General features: G+C 40.5%; 1 protein-coding gene across 13 annotated transcripts in view; it reads right to left on the bottom strand.

The window, feature by feature from the left end:
• RC3H1 (ring finger and CCCH-type domains 1) overlaps positions 1-21,432 on the bottom strand; it is a 71,782-nt gene extending 50,350 nt beyond the window's left edge. For 10 of the 13 annotated variants that reach the window (XM_059854497.1, XM_059854501.1, XM_059854504.1 and 7 more), the window contains exon 1: positions 21,247-21,432. The gene's annotated coding sequence lies outside the window, so the exon portion shown is untranslated. Of the gene's footprint in view, positions 1-5,388; positions 5,527-21,144; positions 21,164-21,246 lie in introns of those variants that run through there. The other 3 variants (XM_059854500.1, XM_059854499.1, XM_059854511.1) reach the window with 3 other exon arrangements.
• Positions 21,433-21,455: the final 23 nt, after the last annotated feature.

Raw genomic sequence — 21,455 nt, 5'->3', positions numbered from 1 at the left:
ACCATTTCTGTGATTATACAGTTTAAAATAAATAAAGGAAGAGAACTATCACATTGAAGCTGTAAGACTAATTAGCTTTTTGGTTTTATGTTCTCTCTTTATAAATGAGCAAATTGGCATCAACAAAATGTGAATAAAAAAGACAATTCCACTAATTCACTTTTGTACAATATCAACTGTACAAATAATTAAATATTGAAATAATTTTGCTTAGACAAGGCTTCATCTAAAGCCTCTATCAGAAGCAACCTTTCTTCAGAGTCCAGTGGGCTCTGGATTGGCACTCAATGACTCCAGAAAGGTGTGAGCTGCCCAAGCCTGGAGGGAGATAGGAATGGCTCAGGGTCAGTCAGACACTGTGCACTGCAGCTCTCACACGTCACTCGGTGGTACTGTGTGCTGCTACTCCAGCACCTTCACACAACCTCATATGCACTGAGCTCTGTGGTAGCACATGGACCCATCCAGGCACATCTCAGTTACCCTGGAAATCTGCATGCACTCTTGCTGGAATTCAGCACTGTTAACTTGCCCTCTGTCTGCCATCCAAGCACCTCCATCCTTCTAAAACTGGATGACACTTTTAGTAGTTATTTGTGACTGGATGATTGACAATTGATCCTTAACTGCTCCTTTTCTGACCCCAATTTATATCATTCACTGCCTGCCTAGAGATTACATTGATAAAGAAAGCAACACCTTTACTCTGCTGAGAAACCACACTGAAGCTACAATAGAAGAAAAGCTGGGAGTTCTTTATTACTTACTGGCACTTTCTAATCAAAATACTAAGAAGATCAAATGTTACTCATTATAAGGGAATGGAAGATAAGATATTGCTTTGGGACAGGAAAAAAGCAGAACTCATATGAGGAGAAAGGTACAAGAATAGATGGATCTCATGATACGAAAAAATCATTATCAAAAAGAAAATTGGTAATTAAATCATTTCTGATGTCTGGCTTACTTTCACCAGTGGAGTATTCATAAACAATTTTTCTAAATCAAGGAGCAAAATGAGAACAAAAGACCACCCCAACCACCCATATATCCTAGTTTCTCTTTTTTACACACCACTGGCTTCAGTTTTAAACCAAGGACTGCACATTTACTTGCTAAGTGTCTGTTCTGACAGGAAGTTCTTCCATAAGCAAAACAACAACTTTTTATCAAATCTTCACCTTAAAAAATGTTTACAATTAAAATCTAAATTCTAAAGGCAAAGAGAGGAACTTTATATCAGGACCAGTGCAATTCAGAGTCAAGACATTTTAAAGCAGAAAAAAAATTCTAATGCTAAAATAAAGACTCTGAAAAGCCTCTGCCACTTTTTTTCCTGGAAAAAAAAAAGGCTTCTTTTTTTCAGAATTTAGTGCAATGTTGTTCACACTTAACATTATTTTGCCAAGGTAAACAATGAAGTGTTACTAGCTAAGCTTTTAGCTGAGTTTCATCAAACATCTAACCTAAGCTCTAAAGCTAAGGAAAAGGAGTTGTACTATGATGATGCCTCTGAGTCACTTCCAACTCAGGATGCTTTATGATTCTAGGGAAAAAACTATTTCTCTTTCCAAAAGACAATATACAATGCCACACAAGCCTCTGGTTCCCAGCCAATAAGGAATCAATAAAAAAATCAGTATTACCCAGGCAGGGTGGCACAAGGAAGAGGTGGCTCTATATTTGGTTAACCCTACACCAGCATTGCACAACAAGATGTCAAGGTTGTTCTGGGTTCCCCCTTCCAAAATACCTCTTTAATGGCAAATCAGCCATTTTCTTCCATCTTGTCAGCATAGGCTCAAATCATTCTCATTACTAATGTATCAACACAACCCAATGAAATCTTCTATACTTTTAGGTTACTACACTGAGAGATGATATCCTAAAGCATTCAGCAAATTTATTTCCAAGCCTTCCCGGGCTACCTGCCCTCCTATATACTGGGTAAATTTTGGTAACAAGCATTCAAGCTAGAACTATCCTTTGTAAACCAAATCTGCAACAGAAATTACCCAGAAACCCCCCAGAAATCCTTCTGCAAAGAGCAGTACACAGCTTGGTAAATCTACTGTATGTATGGCTGTGCTACGAATTATCCTTTAGGGATCAAAATTTAAGAGCTGAATCAAAGTTCTTTCTTTTGACCACACTGCTATTAGAATATCTAGCAACTATTTCCTAGACTTCTCTGCACTTTAGAAACAAACTGAGCAGCCTACATAAAACAAATTATTAGCCAGACACTCAGGAAAATAAGTTTTCTACTAACTGAGGAGACTTAAAACCAGAAGGTAACATGAAGCTGTACCATCATGTCTAGAAAGCAGATGTGAACATGGAGACACAACTATCCCAAGCTGTGAATGGGAAGAAAGGAGTTGAATGCAACTTTAATGTTAGTTAACTAATTAAAAAACCCCAGTAAACAGAGCCATGTTGTTGCTACCTGTAGCTCTGGCATAATGAAATAGGTCATATTTATTTACAAATTCAACAGTTGAAAGAGAAGTTTGGGGAGTCTGGAGATGAAGGAACTAATTAGTGGCATCCATGATCCTGTGCCAAGACAGGTCTCTAAAGGCTGGGGAACAAGGGAAGCAAAGCTTATACATTAGCACAGCTCTCAGAAACTCTACAGTGTCTGATCCTGTGTCCTGGTACCTAAATGCCAAAAGAAGGCCACTGTCAATATAATATAGAGCTGTGAGAAACCTCAGAAAGTCATCTACTTCAGCACAGTCTAGCTGCTGCAACAGATGGCTAACTGGTGTGATGCAGCCAATCATTTCCCCACAGAAAAGAACAGCTGTTGGAACAATGAGCCCTGTGCTTCTGAAGAACCTCCACAGCATATCAGCACAAACCTGTGGAAATGCCCCTGATCCCACACAAGACAGGAATGGCATCCCAGGGACTGAGGATTCACAAGCCACATGCACCAAACCAAGTACTGCTGGTGCCACAGCTTTCCACGTACATGGTCCTGTTTACCCCAGATCAACCTTCGCACAAGGGAGCAGAGCCAAGCACTGAGATACAACGTAAATCTCTTCCAGGCACAAAGCTTGCAGATGTAGAGAGGTGGAGCTGCTGAAGATACCTGGGCCTTGTATCAAGGTTTGTGACTCACTATGACCTTAGAAATAACTGGAAAAAAACAGTCTCTAACTTCAAAGAGCTACTTTGAACAGGATACATTACAAACGGTAATAAAACAGTGGAAATAAGACAGTTTCACTACCACTGTCTGCTATTGGAACCATCACCACTACAGAAAGAGAACACTTTGAACATGTACAGCAGGAAAAGTATATTCACTTTTATAATACAACACTTTTTAAAAAAATGCTTATCCTCAGCATTATACCAGAGGTAAGCAAATCATAAAGAATGCAAAAAATTACAAAAGATATAACTATTTAAATAGCCCACCTCTCCATAATACTACAATTTTAACCCACACGCAATTCACTACGTATTTCACACTCAATAGCTTCTACACTGTAAAATGTATATCCATACACACTTCTTGGTGCATGATTGAAGAAAACAGATATGTCAAAACCCAAGAAAGCAAAAAACTAAAAAGTTAAAACTAAAACTAAAAAATTACACCTTTTTGTCTTCCACAAATTGGAAGACAAAAAGGTGTAATTAAGAATGAAGATGCTCCAAGGCAGAGTTTGAATTCTACACTGAAACCAGACAGACTGATTTTGTCATTTCTAAGTTTGAAAATATAAAGTTCCTGTATACAAGTCTCATCCTCCTGTTTACCCCTGCATAAGCTGTTTTACCCACATCTAGAACCACCTGGAAAAATGTCTCCTCTCTTCTGGGCCTCCCAGCCCCCAAAAAATCCTTGAAATTCCATCCTCCAACCCAGACTGGAAATGTCACGCTGTAATCAGATCAGTGACCTGTCTCCTCTGGGACCCTGCCAGTGCTTTAGAGAAAGACATGATTATTCCATAAACCACTGGAACAACCACTCAATCCTTACTCTGCTGGACAATGCAGAGTAGCTTCATGTCCAAGCTGTGTTATGTCTGTGGCTACCAGAGTCTTCCACATGTCCTCTGCAGATTCAACTCTTGACAAAAAGATGCTTGTAAAAAGCAGAACAGTCTGTACCAATATGCACTGGCATCGAGTTCCACACACAATGACACACAGGAAAACTCCTCTGCTTTCAGTCTGAATTAAGCGCACTCTGAGGGAGCCCTTCGGTGCAGGTTCCAAGCACACCCCAAATTCTCTCACAAACATATTATTTGGACCCAGCCTGCTCTTGCATGGACACATCACATGCTGTTTCATCACTACCGAGTTGGCACTGCTCTCTCCCAGCAGCAGTCCACACTAAGTCATGTCACAGTTTAAGCAGATGACTCAGCATACCTAAGGGGCACCCTTGGCTCAGCTCCTGCCAATTCAGTAGATAGAGCTCTTAAGAGCATTACTCCCTCCTGAGTTTTATGTATTCCCACAGCATTTCATTACCCAAACAGCATCATCGCCTTAACCAAAATTCAGTTAAGCTGAAGCTGTTTCCTTTTTGCTGAGTATTACTCCTGGCTAAACCAAGCCGAGCTTCCTGTCGCAGTTACCAGTGAACACAAGTAAAGCCTATTTAGTGCTAAGCTTAACACTACAGCAGCTCCTCAGAGTCAAAACAAACTCAGGCTTGCCAACTGAACTGCTCATGCAGATACAACTCTTGAGTAATCACTGTTTATTCTAATAAAGAAAACACCACTTCATTAATTCTTTTAAAGACTCTTATTCCTTGATAATAACTTACACTTTTCTGAGAAAAAGTAACCACTTCTCTCTTCTGTGAGACTGGTCCTGCAGTACATTAACTATCTCAAAACCTCTGACACTTCGAAATTAAAAATAAATCAACAACCTAAATTAAATTAACAGACAACAGTAAAGCAATTCCTAACCAGATACCCATACTACAATGCTAGCCAGCAGCTGAACCTCCTCCATTCCTGTCTAGTGCCAAGCAGACAAATTTTTGCCCTGTTTCCCAGAACCTTTTTGTCTTTTACTCCAGTGTGCTCATTGTAATAAACAATATTTCTGAGGGCACTTAAGTAGCTTTCTTCTTTTCCCTCAGGAAATACTTTAAAAAGTCTTGAATATCATTTTAGGGAAAAACTAATCTGACAACCTGTGGGAAGCCCTGACCAGCTAAAAGTAAAGTGTTTTTTTCACAAGCACCCTGTACTGCCAACTTCACGGTTCGCAGAAAAGGGTAAATTACATTAGCCATGTTTTCCATATCCAGTTCCACAGAAAAACCTCTGAAAAATTTTTAAGAGAGAGGGAAAGTCCTGACCAGAGAAGAGAAGGTAGAAGAAAAAAGCTTCTTACCTCTGCCTGGGAAGCTCCATGAACAACACATACCATAAGGCCAGAAGGGTATATGCAACAGATTCAGGGGTTTTTCCCCCTTCCTGTTTGCTCTCTCGAGCTCCCCAGTAAACTCCTCTGGCAGCAAGGGCCCGGCTTCCTCATTCCTGCTCCACGCATGCGTGCTGCCAGCACACACCCAGCACCACCGAACACTGCCCACAGCACAGAGCCCCAGCTAAGAAATCCCCACCCAACCCACAACCTGCAAGTCTGTACGTAATGCATATTCCAGCCCTTCCTTCAAAGCCTTAGCTGGCTTTAGTAGCTGGGTACTAAAGCTCTTAAAAAAAGAAGCAAAGATAAAATCATGAACATCGTCAAAACTATGTCCCAAAGTAACCGAAGCTCAGTTAAATCGGATCTACTTTTTCTTCTCCTCAGTAATTTTTGACTGCGAAAACAAAGGGGGAAATTTATGTCATGTCAGGCAAAAATCTCTTACTTGGTAGAGTCAGTGAAGTACCTTAGGAAAATGGGGCCAGTTGAGGACAAGATGTTATTCCTTATTTGAAACTCCCTGCTTAGTAATAACACAAGGAAAACAAGAAAACCAAACCATCAACATCACAACTCTCCCACAGTACCTCCCCAACAGAAGCTCTGAAAGCAACTTACAATTATTTAAGCTTCCCAACATCCTGTGAGGAAGACCTCACGTCTTCCTACAGAAAAAAAACTGCCAAATGAAGTTATTTATATGGTGTTTAACAGGAAAAACATGGAATGAAACCTGATATATCATTTTCTTGACCCCTATTCTCACTCAACCACCATTAGGGTCACGAACATTAAAAGACAACACGTGTAGACAAAATTTAAGTGTTCTTGCTCATGCCCTCTAAAATATAAAACCTGCATGTGAATAAAATCATAAATTTTCAGGGAAGATATACAGAACCAGCTTCACAATTTCTGGTTGATATTATACATCCCTTACAGCTTATTTAAAAGAGGAAATGACATGTATCTAAATAGCAAAATGGTTTTATGATCTACCACCTAGAATTTTTTTCTACCAATAGATGATAAAGTCTAGGGAGTTAATAGCAGCTCTACAACAGCTCTACAACATGTTCCTTTCACTTCAAATTAGGAGTTCTTGCATTTGTCAATGAAAACTCTAACAGGAATACAATGACTAAACCAATATTTAAAAAATCAAGGAAAAACCAAACAGATTAATAGACCAAAGGCAGAAGGCACTTCAAAAATCCACAGTAGTTTTCAGGACAGGGACTTGGGTTCAATGGGTCAAATCCTCAAGAGCTCTCAAACCTCCTGCTAAGAAGGCAAGCTATTAATTTGCTTTTCCCAGAGAAGACACATATTTGAAAAAAGCTATGGCAAAGATAAAGAGGACAAGCTTGTAGAAGTCTTCAGATTCAAGGGTACAGACAGATATTACCTCTCAGTGTCAGCTAGAGAAGCCACTACTCTTTCTTTCCCATTCCTTCCTAAGATATTCCAGCTGGACTGGTAGCATAGTTGTCCAAGCTGAAGTTTTAAACATAGATCTTTATTAATAAACACAGGTAGGCAGAAACGTGGGTGGACAGCAATTACACAACCAATACCTCATTCTAACTAAAACAAGGCAACAAATCAGCCACACAAACAGCTTGTTTAAAATAACCCCAAGTAGTAGATTTGAGGAGGAGAAAGCAATTGCAGTGAGTAGTGTTCTGGATCACCGAGACCAGTATTGCTCTTTTCCATGTAGGAATAATCGACAGTTACCTGACAACTACTACAGGCATCTGGCAGATGAAAATGAAAAGTTGAGGAAAAGAGAGGGGAAAATCTTGGTGTCACTACAATGTCTTTATCCTTCCTTAGTCATGCATCATAAGCAGCTTATTTGGGCACAACCAGGGCAACACAGAATTTTATGTATTTCTTCATTAATGGAAGCCATCTTGAAAGTATTGCCTAAATTTTAACTAGCTACCTAAATGTTATTCAGCAGTCCTAACAATAAGGATGACTACATTAACAGGTTGGAATGATGAGAGTAAGTGAAATGGAAAAAGGAATATGAGCAATAATTTGTGGAATTGTTACTTTATATTAAATCTACACCAAAATTACCTAATTTCAAAAACAGTGCTAGATTTAAGCAATGCTTAATGGTGCACATTATGCAAATACAGTCAAAGCCATCCTTTCAGCTCATTGCAGTTACAGCACTGAGTGCAGTACTGTCCAGAGAACGCTCTAGCAGTCCATAACTCGCATCACCTTACTGCCCCTAGAACCTAGCTGCAAAGAGGAAGCAACTGTAAATGCTACAATAGTTGATACAAAAATAGCTTACAGGGCCCAAACAAAACCAGATATACTTCTTTGTTGAGTCTGGTAATAGCTTCACTTGCAAAAATAGCAGGAATATTACTCATCTGTGAAACTTATGTTTGTTATCTTATTCTACCTGTTTTCATGACAGAGACTGCAACTGTGTTTTAATAACACAATCTAATCTACACTACAGCTCTGGAGTCATCCAAGGTCAAGAGGCAGCTGTGGCAGCAATGGCACCAAGCCTGGAGAATTTCAGCTCTCTTGTTAACAATTCCATAAATAAATAAGGTAGTCAACAGACTATACAAGATTTTCTCCACATCTCTAACAGATTTGATGTAAAAATCTAAACACTATTCAGCACTGACAAGCCGGCTCAAGACTTTTAGGCAGTGTTAAATTACCATTCACACAGAGCTTAAAGTCTTTAAGTAGCAGCAGGAGAGGTGACACAACTGTTGCTGAAAAGCAGGTTAATTCAGGTACGTCTGACTCAGAATGTAATTGAACCTCACTTGCTTTAAATGATACTGGCAGCCGGTGATTCAATTTGTAGCATTGCTAAAAAAAGCAGTTCCAGAGGCCAAAAATAGCCTGGGGCAAGGTACTCCTTTTGAATTAGACTTTTCAGGCAACCTTCAATTACATGAAAAAAATTCCATCCTTAAATATTTTGCAGACTTTTGTCAGCCTCACCTTCTATATTTATAAAAATAGAATCTTTTCTTTACAGCTTGAAAACATCATTAAAAGTTGTGTTAGTTTAACACAATCTGGCTTCTGAAATAGAAGCTCCTCGAAATTTCTACCATGTCCAACAGAGCCAATCTCTAAAGGCTCCGATGATGGACATATTGGCTGGCCCAATCAGGGAAGTTAGCAACGCCTCTGTGACAACGTAGTAGAAAAGAAAAAAGGGAACTCAGTTCCTCTTCTGCCTCTCCGAGGGGTAGTAAGAGGGGCCACTGGGACCTTCCCAGGGTGGCCATGGGGGCCATGCTGCTGGGGGGACCATCCTGGCACCACGAGCAGCCACGCAGCCAAACCCACGTGGCCGGGGCCAGCGGCGGGAGCAGCCGCACAGACAGGACCGCGTGGTCGAAATCGGTGCGGTGCCGCACGGCCGCTGCCATTTTGGCATGGCTCGCAATGAACTTTACTTGTTTAGCTGCTCTTAGCAAGCCATGCTGCAAGCAGAAGGGGAGAAGAGGTGGCAGCAGCTTTTCTTTTTTGGCACCCTGCACGAGGAGAGGCACTGAGTGGAGCCAGCGGCTGGTGCTCACACTGTGCTGGCTGGGACCACATGACCAGCAGTGGGAGGCATGGCGAGCAATTCCCAACGCGCTCCCCGGACAGAATCAACCTTTGAGCGCTGCGGAACTCTATAAAAACTTTACGGGTGATAGAACTTGATAACAAAGGAACCTAGGGACACCAACTCTCTTCCGAGTCAGAAAACGGAGAAGGTGAAGACATGTGAGGAAAACACGGCAATACTAATGTTGGTGGAGGTGGAGGTGCTCCAGACATGGGAACCGAGATGCTTCTGCAAGCCATGGTGAGCACTACAACACAACAGTTTCCCTGTAATTCATGAAGTGCATAGGGAAGATGCAGAACTCACCCACAGTCCGTGGAAAAAAAAGGCGCTCAGACCACAGTGTGTGGATGCTGAGAAGCTGTAATCTAGTGAGAAACTTGAATAGAGAGAGAGAACCCTGGCTTCCAGAGACAGAGAAGAGGAGCCTTGCTTTTATACTAGAGCAGCTCATTCTTAAAAACTACATCCCACGAACTGAATGGCTCATGAAAAACAGTTGTGGGAAGACTGCTTTGCCCATGGGAGGGACTCACACTGCAACACATTGGGCAGGACTGCTACTCGTGAAAATCAGAACCACGTTTGAAAAGTTCAAAGAGAACTGTCTCCTGTGGGAAGGACCCCCCAGCATAACAGAAGAGACTCCTTCCCCTAAACAAACTAAAGAAAAGATTTTTAGAACTGACAAACTGACTACAAACTCTATGTTTTGTCTCCTTGCACTGTCAATGATGGGAAAACAAGAGCCACAGGGGTGAAGATGTTTTAAAGGTTTATTTTACTTCTCATTATCCTCTTTTAATTCTGTTAATAAATTTTTCTTCATACCTTTTAATTTTTGAGCCTGTTTAGCCCTTAGAGTTTTCTCCTAATCCTTATCTCACCCCATGAGCCTTTTAGCTGTTCTTTCCCCCATCTTCTGCTCAACTACAGAGAGGAGAAAAAGTGAATAGTTTTTTTAGGTGGGTGGTTTTTTTTTGTGGGTACCTGGCTTCTAGCCAGTGTCAAACCCATGACAAAATTACCCACCATTTTAGTGAGTAGTAACAAAAGGCTCAATTCTCAGGGTTTCCATTAAACACCTACTCTTAAACCAGTAACAAACATTTCAGGCTTAACCACAAAAATGAAAGCTGTTGCCTTACATTTTTTAATAGAGCAAACAACATAAGACAGTCATGTGTAAGAGAAAAAACCCAACATCCAACATCTCAATGATCTTCCCATCAGTAGTGGAGAAGAGGTTTATTTATTTTTTGCAGGAGCCTGAATTCAACTGGGAAAAAGAATATCCTACATCCTCTTATTAAGAAGTTTTGAATTATAACCCTAGTTCTGGGAGCTCAGCACATCATTCCTGATGTCCAGAGCTACCGAGAGAACCCTTGGGGGGCTCGGGAGTCTTAGAATGTTGCCAAAAGCACTTGGTGGCTTGATTTTGATCCATCTAGGGATGTGCCACCGATGTATGAAGAAATAGAACCTGCGAGAATCACTCGAGTGTAAATAGTGAAGGGAAGATATCATTATAGGGTGAATCACAAATTTTGGGGTTTTGGTACTGGGGGGTTGCAGAGACAAGATAGAGGAATCAAGGTGTGCCACCAGGCTCTTCTTTCTTCTTCCTGTCTTCCATCTTCTGGAGTGGTGTTGGCATTTGGGGATTGGCCTGGGATGAGGGTGTAGTTAGTGACGAAGATGATAGGTATTGGGGATAAAAGGTAAATATGATATACGTAGTTTTTGTTATAAAAGATGAGACCACCTTGGGGGTGGGCAGAGTGCCTTTGGCTGCCGTGCTGGTCAGATCCTTCGGGCAGAGAAAGGACTTTATAGATAAGAAATAATAAACAATTCTGAAGACCGAAAAAACCTAGCATCCAGACTCATCTTTTGAAGCCCAGTGTGCAAGAGCCATCCTGAGCGTGTGTGGAGGCAGAGACAGACAGCTGACTCCATACTAGTTATAGAAGTTTAAAGTTACCTAACTTGAAAATCATTCAATCAAGAAGGCAAAAGGCAATAATCCTGAGAGTAATCTACTAAAAATCCAGCACCAACTTGATGAATTTTGTTGCTTATGACTTGTAATAACAGTTCTCCTCCAAACAGGGAATGTTGTCTTTTAAAAAACACTCCTCTTACTTACTGCTTACTTTGCATGAGGCTTACTCTAAATGGAGCAGTCCACAAAGAATTTTTCTCATTCCCAGTCTTCAAAGATATATTCATCTCTAAAAACATGTTACGACTATATTATTGCAGTATCAGCACCCAGAAGGATGTAAAATAAAAAATACATGGGATAAAATTTCACAAACTATCTCACAAACTACTGCCAGAGTTGTGTTACTAAAAAGTACACAGATCTCCACAGCATGCTGAACCAGCTTAACTTTTTAAAAGCAAAGGGTAAACTTGCACTAACCAACTTTACTCACAAAAATTTAGACTTCACTCAAGGAAAACTAAGATACTGGACTAGATAAGGCTTATCTAGTCCAGTATCTTAAGACTGAAATATGCTCAGAAAGAAAATAACAGTAGCTACAAAATCAAGCAACTCTGTACTTCATTTGGGTGATTTAACTTCCATTAACAATCTCCTTGAAGTAGTGACAGCTCACCATGAAATTTTAATAGGCATTGTCCCAGACTGCCATAAGACTACAAGTGATTGAGCATTCACACACACTGACTGCAGTGCTACCTTGCCCAGCACCTTGAGAGTACAGAGTACACCTGATCAATGTTTTACAGTTATGGCACACATGAACTACTCAGAAAGATCCTCCCATGTTTCAAATCTCCTGTTTTTAAGAGTCTTCAAAAGAGAACTCAGCTGCCCATTGCACCACTGTTGCTGCAGTCCAAACCATGACAAATGACAAGCCAGTCATGTATAACCAATATTTGCATGATTTGATAATTTAAATTTCCTCTGGCTTGTGTTGTGTAAGCCTAGTTAAACAGCAGATATCCAAATATATGGTAAGGTATAGGAAAGTAAAACTAGGCATTGAAACTCTTACCATCCATGCAGTTTCTTTACACATATCCCTGTATTCAGCCACTTGCTGTTTTTGGAATAAAAGCAATGACAGTATGCTAAAACATAATGACAAACAATTCAAAAAAGAAAATTCTAAAAATGGATAAGTCAGAGGCACCTGTAATAGCAATAGTGTATCCCTCCTAACTGCACTGGGAATTATTCAGCATGCAAAACCTTACAAGAACAAAGTATTTAAATGTATTTATTAGCATACTCGAGTCACTGGATTTCTATAGGCTTACTGTCCATTTTTATTCTGTAATGACAACTCACATAGCAGCTTGTCACATCAAGATCAGTGACTATTCCCACTTCTCAAATGCTACACCAAGTTTCTGAAATTACATTAATAAATTATCAGATGTGCTTGAAGGAAAGGATTGCTGCCACTCACTTCCCTGTCCTAAAGGCTCCCAATTACTGTCATATAAACTGGTAAATAAGCAAGGGCTTTCTCCCCCCTTTTGTCCTCTCCTGGGGAAGGACAAGCCACATTTTTATTTATCAGTGAATGAATACCCGTATTACTCACTGGAAGACACTGTAGGAGGTTGGGTTTTATTTTTCCAATTGAGATTTTAGTTAAAATATACCGGTGACTGTTTTAATACCTGGTGAGTAATCCTGACTCCACACCCCTTTGCTCTCCCATAGTGCCTAATGCGACAGCCACATCATCACATCCTCAAATGCCAATACCAAGGATTTCTGTGGAAGCCTTTCCTCCTGGTATGTCCTGAAATCACCCACATCATGGCCAAGCTTCAATTTGACAAAGCACAAGTTCTGTTTCTCAAGCAGTCTAGTGAATCTAAAAACTCACATAAAAACTGCTGTGAGCATAGAATTCTCCTCAGAAACACACCCACAGACATCCCCACCCCGCCCCTGAGTGCTATTTTGTTAGAAGCATTTGACAGAAAAGTTCCACTGAGAAAGGAGTGACCAGAAAAGCTTACTACAGATCTCTGTTTGCTGAAATCATGTAAATCCTCAGATTTACAGAAAACCAGGCAGAAAATACTGCATTTCTATGAACTGCAGTGCAGACGTTGACACTTAGGTTATTCTGCCTTAACTGATGAATTTCCAATACTCCTGGTAAAGGAATGAATGCTTAAAAAAAAAAAAAGCCTGAAAGCTACTTGCCAGTGTTGATACCACCTTATTAATCCTATTTTTATTTTTTCCTTTTTGCAAATGCTGCAGAAATGAGAAAGAACATCATGCATTAAGGACAGATGAAAATTCTGCCAAGTTTCCCTCCGCTAAGAATATATTCTGCAAAAATCACACTTCTCAGAGAGAAGATAAGTCTTAAGTCTAGCAATAATTAGAGAAAGGGGGTAAATTTAGTACAACTTAAGGAATTTATTTTGATTTGCAACCAACTGGGCTGTGCCTTTTTGCTTCCCGTTTAAGGTGTTTGAGAGCTTTGTGCACAGCCTTTCACTTTATTATTTTAATGAAAATTAAAAGTATCTTGCACTCCAACAGAACTTTTATGCCTACAGACAGGTCACCAGTAAAATGCTAAGCAGCATCACTGAAGGAAAAACCAAAAAGCTCAGTTTGCCAATGCATTTTGGCACGAGTTAGAACTAAGCTATTCCACATACCTCCACACTCATACTGTTATCAACAGGGAACCTCTTCTAAAAAAAGAGATGGGATGGTATAGAGGGTTTCCAACACAGCAAGCCTTACTTTGAGCACCTTTTCTGTGCACTGAAATTATTTATATCCCTGAAGATTCTTAACACAAATACATCCTTAAAATGGAATAAAATGTTCAGGAGACGAAACCAGATGAAATCAAGGTGAGATGTCTTCAAGAAATGGTTTTGTAAAAACTATAAAACAGTGGATAAGCAGCATTAAAAGGTAGCATGAAAGAGGTATATTCAGCTAGCATGATTTAATACAGCACACAAGTACAGGAAAGTAACAATCCACACACAGGTTAGCAAGTCCAGAAGACAATCCTGCTGGCTGACATCTCTTTAGCAGAATCTGACAATAGCTGGCAACAAACAGTTACATTTTAAATAGTCTGGTCTACTCCAAATAACCAAAGTTTAAGCAATTCTCACTGCCATGAATAACATTTTCTTTCCACTGTTATGATTCACTAACAAAGAAGTTACAGTGTCAATCTTCTATCCATAAGGCCTGGTTTAAACAAGGAAAACTAAAGTTCAAATTGACTATATGTTTTTGCAGCACTAATAAGGTCTCCTTTTTAATTAATTCTACAGGAGGCCTTCTGACACAATTAAATGGCAGAATGACTCATAAAACAGGAAGGACAGCCAGAGTGCCTTTGGTTTAACTAACCCAGTCCACCTCATCAGGCCAGTTTAGCCTAACTTATTTTTATCTTTCTCCATGTCTCCTTTCAAATTTACAATAACAAGGTGGTCACAATATTCCCTAACTTCTCATCAGTTCCAGAGGAAGCAGTGAGGTTTCAGCAGTCCTCAGTAAATTCTAAGAACAAAGAGTACCACAGGTTGTTCCATTATCCAAACCACCTATCTTGCAACTCTGAACTAGAAAGAAATGAAACTAAGAGGCAATAAGCCATCTCTGTTACCTGCATTAGCTGGCTAAATTGATGAGTGGCTCAGAGCAGAACAAAGTTAAATGGGGAAAAAAAATTACAGGAAAAATAGAATGAAAGAGAATGAAAGATCATTAAAGAGAACAGGAGAGGTAAAGACAATCATGCATCCAGGAAAAAAAAATCCTACAAAGAAAACAGCATTTTAGCAAGCAAAGAGATAAAGACTCCTTAGAGAAAAGTTATTTCAAGTCTGGAAAGGTACATCAGAGAGTGGTGTTTCTTTTGCAATTGCTTTACTAATTTATGAGACTTTGCCCTGTTTCCATCTATTTTTGATCCAAAATCCACATCCCCTCAAAGCAAGCAAGACCAAGAATTACTGTCCTTCAGAGCTGCTAAATAAGAGCAAGCCATTTTCCAGCTTCCAAACCTTTCTGGATTTTGTCTACCCATACAATAATTAACAACAATGCAGGTGCTAGTAACAATTTCTGTATGATGGTAAACAGCTATTTATCAAGATCTTTCCAATGTGATTAATTAGTTCTGTTTACATTAGGTGATTTGGTACAAAGCCCCTCAGACACGCCTAGAACCAACTTCCCAGATGCTACGGTAAACAAACAATTGCTCTAGCAGAGCTCAAGAAATATATGTGCACATCATACATAGCTGTGAAGATTCTTCATTGGTAGAGGGTGGAGGCTGAGATCTGCTTCACAATTCCTGCTCTTCCTTCCATACACAGACTGAAAAGCAGGACAGCATGTTGCTATTTCCTATCTCCTCAAACCACCTCAATCTGCGGCACAAGACCCAAGCTTGATTTTTGTACAATGAAATAGGAATTTTAAATTGTGACACATCACAAACTGGACTCATAAGCAGATTTTTCAAGATTTCATTAGCATAATGTTCACTTATAAAGGCAGCAGAACTTTTTCTATTAAGCCTCCCAGAGAACAGTTTATATCCAGAAAAGTGAGATTAAATTATCATTAGGCCTGCATAACTGCAGAATCATTAATGTTCAACAAATAATGTTTATGCAACATGCCACAATTCAGGAATGCCACATAAGCTAATCAAACTCACTTTCTTCAATTTACTTTACAATTTGGTTTCATTTCAAGACTATTAATTTCAAGGTCTCTCCTTCAGTTCTTGCATCTTAGCACAGAATTGAAAAAAAAACCCAAAACCACAGGACAAAACACTTTATCTTGCAGTACAGTGAGTGGCTGGATAATGAAGTCCTAACAGTTCCATTTGTTGGTACAGTTCTAACATCAAATAGCACCTCAAGGACTTCTATTCTAAAGTGGTAACAAAAGGAATGGAGGTGGAAGGAGAACAAGCTGAAAGAATGTGACTTACAGAAAAAGTAAGTCAACAGTAAGAGTTTTATTTCAGTCACTTTCCAAGGGCATTTATATTACAAAGTGACTGTAGTAAGACATGGAGAAGTTACTAATTCAAACACAATTGCTACAGAAAGTGAAGAGGGCCAAGTCATTACGAGTAAGTTTACTCTAAAAACACAGCACAGAGAAAGTTAAATGCTATGGAACACTGGGAGTGTTCCACAGAACTTGGTTTACTAACAAGCAGGTAATTAAGACCATCCTCTGTGGCATGAATTTCAATTCATTCCCTTTGTAACACCTTCCCCGAACCTTACACCTTTTGCCCTAAAGGTAGCACCTAATTTTGAGATGGTGACCAACACTGGCTGATACAATTTATCAAAAATATTTAGTTGCAAGTCTCTGAAAACCTCCAATGCACAGCAAAGAGGTGAGATTCCTGCCACTGTAGATGTCGCCTTTGTAAATAGCAAGAAAGTTAAAAGTTGTAGTTCAAAACCCTTCCAAATTACTCACTATCTGAACTAAAGTAATTGCTCAAAATGAGTTCAGGAGAAAGTGCTGAGAAGACCTTTAGATCCAAGCTAGAAACATTCCTCTCCATCAGCTGATCAACCAGCTTTTTGTTAACAACAACAAGTTTAAAAGCAACCATACCTCAACTTTCAAAGCTTATCCTGACAGAATCTAATGAACACGGAAGCATCCTGAAAAATGATTACATTTGGAATGTCCAGATTTTTATTTAAGATTAACAGCCTGCTTTGAAAGAGTACCTATTAAACTGGAATAGTAGAGAGATGGGACCAACCAGACTTTCCACCTTAAAACAAAAAACAAACTAAAAGAAATAAGGAACCACCTGCGAGATCTCATTTTCCCAGCCTAGCACATTTCGGCTACACCAAACACTTTATTTCTTCAGCTGTCTTATACCTGAAGCAGTCCTGATCAATATAACATGCACATCACAAACACCAGAAAATTCGTAATTGAAAATTAATACTTCAAGAAGTGGTTTTGCAAGCAATCTGTAGTGAGAGGGGTCTGTTCAGCCAGAGGCAAGAACAACATGCCCTTATGGTGGTTTTAGTGACCATGGCTGGAAGGCATAACTGTCAATAAATCCTCCAGTTTCTGGAATATTGAATTCCAGAGTCACTAGCGTTCCCTGACAGGAACACTCCCTTCTGTGTTCTTTGTATCAAATTACATGGCAACTCTGTCACAATCTATGTGAAGCAAGTGAAAGATCTGTTCCTCCAGCAACACTTCCACTACATTTCAGTTAAACTGCGTATCTTCCATTTCTTATGTAGCAGAATAAGAAAAAAAATATCCTTTTTTGTGTCTAAACAATCCTCTTCCCTTGTCTCCCCTCTTCTGCTCACATCTCTCTCTCATATGAAGATTTTTGTCCACATTCCTAAAAATGTCTTCATTCTAACAAGGTAGCTTACAGAGGCCTCTATCTACTTTGTACGATCCAGTGATAAAGGGAGATCTTATTCTCCATGTGATTTTTAGGATTCCTGAAATATCTTTTTTTTTTTTTTTTTTTTTTTTTTTCTGGGGGAAGAAAATCTAGCCTAGCATGTGGAGCAGAAGCTTTCATGTAAAAGTCTGCATAGGATGTCCAGGGCCTTTTGAATATGCATATATGGCCTGATGCATATCAGAAGTCATCTCTCCCCACTGAAGTTTCCCTTAGATCCCCTTCAGCTGCCTCACTTCTCACTCCATTAGAAAGTAATCTCAGTGTGAGGCCAGGACACCCATCATACCTGCATGAAACACCCCTCTACACTTTCTAACACAGAGCAGTGCCTCTGACAACACACATTTACAGCAAGTTATTTAGAATTCTTGCTATTTCTATCACCAAATATCTTTCTTCTCCAGCTGATGGGACCCAATATGATACTGTCATGCAGTAACAGTAAAACTGTTTCCTCAAGCACTCTAACCAGAAGATATTTTTATATCAGAAAAATCTATTTATAATAAGCCATCAGGACTTTTGCACCTTCTTGCCCATTAACCCACTTCCACAAATAAAAAACCTCATTAGGAAATCAGTTAGCCCTTGGAAATCTAATACCATTTCAATTTTAACTGAACTGGTAATGAAGAAAATGAGACTGATGCAAAAAGTAATTATCGAGAAACGCACTTCAGCAAAACAAATGGTCAGACTCAGTGATGGGAACTGCACCTAATTCTGGGCACACTGTGGAACCTGTGCTCAGAAAGGAAAGTAATATAATGTAAGTAAACATTTGTGGGTTTCTTTCTCAGCTAGCAGAGTCCCTAGACTTCATTGCTGTAACAGAGCCTATATGGAATCTTGAAGGACACACTGAAATTTCAGTCAGTGCAGTGTGTTTATATAATATTTTTTCACAATAGCAGCATATTATATCATTATGCCTGTATGATAATAGTTTCCCACTTGTTACCTAGTACAGTCGAAGACATTAACTTCAAACTACTAATTCCCCAATGTTTTATCTGCCATGCCAGATTTGTTTTTCTGGCCCACCAGCCAATGTTACTTGGGATGCTCCAGCAAACAACTACCTGATTTACTGGGTGTGGGAAAAACCACCACAAAACCACACAGACTTTCATCTGCAAAATGACTCAATGAATCCATGGTGGGAGAGGAATTTTAAACAATGAGTAGGCTTCGCAAAAAAAATAAAGTTTTATAAAAGGTCATCTGCTTAAACGATACCTTATAGTGGCTTCTGCATCACTGTTCTGAGATTCTTGGGAAGTTTAGGAACCTACATGCAGATGAGCTCTTTCCTTCTAATTCAGCTTTACATATCATACCACTGGAAAGCTATGACTCCACAAGTTCTTTCAAATGGCTGAAACATTTTTCCCCCAGGTATCCAGCATGTAAACTGTAATTCTTGGTGCAGATTAAAAAAAAAAAAAAAAAGGTAATTATCCTTTGTATCACTACATATTACAGACTGGGAAAGGTCATTTTGTTAAGTATCATGAAACAACCTTTTACAGCACTGGTTAGTTCAGAGATAGAGGCCCTAATTAAACGGGATGTCAGTTTTTTCCATCACTATGAAAGGTAGCCAGCATCAGTGTCACCCAAGATTTCTGAACCCCATGCAAAGTAATTAAAGCATTATTTTAATATACACTCACAGAATCTCAACTTCTGTGATGCTTAATTCAACAAGATTGATAATGGCTCCACCCAGATTGCTGGTGAATCATTGGCAACACGTCAGAAGTTTCCAAAAGCATTCCTTCTCATTTCTCTTCATCTGCTTTAGCATGAGCACTTTATATAATAATACACGCCTCAAGATGCCCCTAAATTAAACTCTGTGATATTAATGGCTGCAGTTTCCAGATTCATATGTTTATCTGTTCACTGGAACATTAGTTTTTTTAATTATCAGCATACAACAATCCCATCAGACATTTGTAAAATATTTCGCTTTAAATAAAGCTAGTTTGGATACAAAGCTGACAAAAAACCCTCACAAAAACGAACAACAAAACACCAGAAACCATACAAGTTACTTCCCACTTATGTCGATGAGGGTTCATGCTGCTCCTAAGTGATTGGCAAACTCATGTCTCCGGTTGTCAAAACAGACTGCTCTGATGGTACCTGCCTTGCTAAATTTCCCTCCAAGCAGCCTGTCAGGCTGTCTGCTTTGACAGACCCTTTTCTAGGACAGGAAGGCAAAGCCAGAAGCTATCACTGGGAAAGGAAAACGTGCCTGATAACGTCACGTCTGCTTCTATTTATGTTAGTGAGAAGCATAATTTCATTATCAGCATTGTGTATTAATGCACTGATGAAAGCCATGCAGCTCCTGGTAAAGCTTAGAAACTGGCAATAATGTACCAACTGCTCCTGAACACAGGTTATTTATACAGCCATGAAGTCCTATATTAGCTTCATTGACTTCAAATGCAGCAATACAGACATTTATAGCTGACAAAATTAACCACCTCCACATCCTCATAAGCCTGAAAGAAGTAAGAAAACAGAAGTTTAGGAATACATTAACTTCAGCCTCAGAGTACTCCTGTATTATCTCACAATTCTATAACCAAATAATGTGAATAGAGTATAAATGCTGCATTTATCTTCCAGCAGAGTCATTAAATGACAGCAGTGCTACACCAGTTACGATTAAAGCAGCTCAGCTGCAATCCAGGTTACTTTGAACCTTTTAATTATTTCTGCAAATTTTTAATTTTTTCCCCCACTTCAGCCATTTTCAATATGGCAAAAAAAGCACAGAAAACCGTAGCTTCTGCTGGAGGAACAAATGATTTGTCACACATACTTGACAAAAACGTATAAAAATAAGAGATACATTCTGGACAAAAAGGTGTGCAGAGGTAAACAAAACATTCCCAATTCCTAGGGAAAAAAACAAAAAAAAAAACAAAACCTGCATCAGTTCCCTGCTTTAAAACAAGACAGACCTCACAATGGCTTTTGAAGACAAAACTGACACCAGGACATTCCCAACCATCAAAGCAAATTAAATCCCAGCTACACCAACACCGCACCCCCGGCATGAAACCCTACCCACTCTGTGGGTGTAATCCAACAGCCAAAACAATGCCAGGGTGGAAAAACTAGTGCAAGTCAGAGAGATCCTGTGCGGTTTCACCATCGTTTGTCCCCATGCAGAGGGAGCCGCGGCCACCCCGCTCTTCCCTCAGGCACGACAGACAAAAGAGCCACAACCCAGAGCGGAGAGGTGTCCCGGGGACGGGGAGGGCTCTGTCATTATTTTCCCCCCGTCTCTGTTGTTCAACGCGACACACGGACGAGTTTTCTCACGCAAAGGCAGGCAGAGCCCCTGGAAAAAACAACAGCAGGCGGAGGGGGCACACAAAAGCCGCCTGTCCCTCGGCCGCCGCAGCCTGAGGCGCTGCCGCCTCTCCCCACCCCCAGCCGGACCCAGTCGCTCTCCGCCTCCCCCCCATCGGGCACAGCGAACTGCGGTCCCTCCCCGCCTGCCCGAGGCGTTCGGAAATCGAGCCCAGCAGGAGCCTGAGGCCTGGCGAGGCACAAAGTCACGGAATTGTTAGAAGTAGAAAGCACCTCTGGAGATCATCTCGTCCCAGCGCCCGCTCCTCCGCCTCCTTTCTCGACAAGGCGGGCAGAGCTCTCCCGCCCTATTGTTCCCCGCACCCCGCGGCTCACCACGCGGGCCGGGCTTCCTGCAGCGCCCACCGGCCCCCTCAGCTCCGGCACACCGGGGCTGCCACAGCGCCCTGCTGCTGCTCCTCCAGTAGTACACGCGGGCCCCGGGGCAGCGCCGCCATCGCCCGCCGCCGCCCCGCTGCCACTCCGGCAGCGGCCATCTTGTGCGTCGACTGCTCCTCTCACCGCCCACCTCCCTCCCTCCCTCC

Source organism: Haemorhous mexicanus, chromosome 9 (genome assembly GCF_027477595.1).
Source record: "Haemorhous mexicanus isolate bHaeMex1 chromosome 9, bHaeMex1.pri, whole genome shotgun sequence".
Taxonomy (NCBI): domain Eukaryota; kingdom Metazoa; phylum Chordata; class Aves; order Passeriformes; family Fringillidae; genus Haemorhous; species Haemorhous mexicanus.
Note: the sequence above shows the minus strand (reverse complement) of the source record. Positions and strands in the feature narration are given on the sequence as shown.